This window comes from Punica granatum, chromosome 2, assembly GCF_007655135.1.
Source record: "Punica granatum isolate Tunisia-2019 chromosome 2, ASM765513v2, whole genome shotgun sequence".
Classification (NCBI taxonomy): domain Eukaryota; kingdom Viridiplantae; phylum Streptophyta; class Magnoliopsida; order Myrtales; family Lythraceae; genus Punica; species Punica granatum.
The window spans coordinates 1,229,972-1,232,460 of record NC_045128.1 but is presented as its reverse complement, the minus strand read 5'-3'; positions in this window follow the sequence as shown (position 1 = coordinate 1,232,460).

The following is a 2,489-nucleotide window of genomic DNA, read 5'->3' as shown; positions in this document are numbered from 1 at the left end:
GGTGTTATAAGCTCCACTTTGAAACAAAAATGTATTAATTTAATTTTTTTTAATGCTAATAGTGTCTGAATTTTTCAGTAATTGATCTCACCATGTAACGTGAAGTCACATTGTTATCATATAGGCCTATATGAAATAATAAAAGCTGGGACGAGGCATAGAAAAGCGCCACATAAGACGAATGAAACTTTTCGTTATATGACCTTTCATGTGCTATCAATAAAAATGTGATAAGTGGTAGAATGTAGTGTTACCATTTTGCTTTTGAAATTGAAAAGGCATGTACTTATGGAAGACGATATGACTAAAATAAATAAATTTGCTAAATTGAATAATACATTATATTACGATTCACTAGCTAAAATATCTTCTAAGAGAAATGAATAATATTGTGATGTCAAGTATGGTTGCTCTGATACGGGTAAGGCAATGAAATCGCACTATAAATATAACTTGAGAGTGGGAATCATTCTTTACAAATATGGGAACAATTTCGTTCATCAATTAACGTCATATTAGTACTTTTGACTACAAAGTTGTAAATAATGTTTTACTTTATGGGTCGTACGGTTAAAAAGGTTTTTATATTTCACGGAGAGATGAATATCAAAGTAATTTCACAATTTTCCATGATCAAGGTGATCATATTGGACGGGAATTAACTCATGTGAAAGTGGAAAGCATAGTTCAACCTATGTAATTTAGGGTTGAATGTACTTGGGAAAGAAAAAAAGAACTTTTAAATTGAAAAGGAAAAAATTGTCTTGCTCGGGTTGGGTATACATTGAAATTTCTTAAACTAAATTATTAATATTAATAAGAAAATTCAATTGATCACAATACCTCTAGGCTAAGCATATGGGTGAGCCGTTCTTCTAGTTTCTATAATAACCCTCCATAATCCATCTAAATCCGTAATCCTCCCAAAGCCGCAATCCAGCAAGTTATTAATGCTAAGAGAAGCAAACTCCAACCCCTCTGTGGGCATATCTGACAAAAGCCCATAAACTGGCAAAGGCCTCAAAGCTCTCTTTATGAGGCCTTGGCCCAGCTAAGTAAGCTGATGAGAGCCCAATGGACTCTTTTTTTTTTTCCCTGTTATAAAGGAGACACTATACATATGAGCCTAGTAAGAAATAGGGATTACAACAGGTTTGTGTAAACGAATTTTTCACTCGTCCCAAACTCTAATAGTTAATTGAAGGGTTTTGCTCATAGAATTATGGAACGACTATGGGAATTAGTGGTCAAAATCCTGTAAGTTTGACAAGGGACAAATTCGTCCCGAACCTGTTAAGAATTAAATTACTAGTTATCCTTTATACTTAGTATAATGGCTAAATTATTTCACAAAATTTTGGTTTTTCTGGGAGATATTTGTGACTTTTCCATTTCAAATCTATAGGTGGGTTATTAGTTATATACTTTGTTCATTATATGACTTCTTAAATTTCTAAAATATATCATGTCCTTTCATTTTGTTACTTCATTTGTTATTTTGAACCATTTTGTATGAATAAGATGTTATGACAAGCCCATCGCAACCTTCTTCTTTTCACAAATCTCATTAACAGGTGAAATACGAGTTCCTAATGGGTATTCATTAAATTAATAAGAAGGATTTGAGATTGAGTATTCATTTTATTAGTTGGCTTTGTGTACATAATAGATTAGCTACAAATAACCAACTTTTAAAATGGGGAGTTCAGCTCGCGGCAGCTGAATGTGAATTTTGCAGTATGCAGTGGGAGACTCGCGACCACCTCTTTTTTGAATATCCAGTCACCCAAGGAATTTGGAGAAATTTGTTGGCTCGAACTGGCTTGCACCGAACTATGGTAGTTGGACTACGGAATTCTGCTAGATCTCTTCTCTTCGTGGCAAGAACCTCGATGTTAATTGCTTGAAACTTCTATGTGACTCACTACATATGTTGTATATGGTGAGAGATGAACGCTAGGATTTATCAAGGGCAGATCACATCGACAACGGCTATAATTCGAAAGATTTTTGCATATGTGAAAGCAAAGCTATCTACATATTCCTGGGTATCTTACAAAATTGTAAATTTTGTTTTAGTGGGCCATATATTTAATCCTCCTGATACTGCTCATGGCTAATTGGCATACTTTTTGGGTTTAGTTTGGAGCTTCTTAGAGTTGTTCTAGGTAAGTGGCTTTGATGTAAATATGTTTTGATTAATGAAAGTCTCTACCATTTATCCCAATATATATATATATATATTTTGAGGGGATATAACCACCCCAAATCCTCCCCATACCATCCCTATAAGTAATTGAAAATTTATATAAATGGATCAAATAGCTAGTCTTACATGGGAATCAAACGTGAAATTTCTTGATTACCAATTGAAGGTGTGCATGCTGCTGCACTATACCCTTTTCTCGGGAAGAGATTTGGCCTTTCAATTGGTGGGGTTTTATTTTTATATACACATAGGTTAAGGATAGAGAGTGGCATGTTGAGCT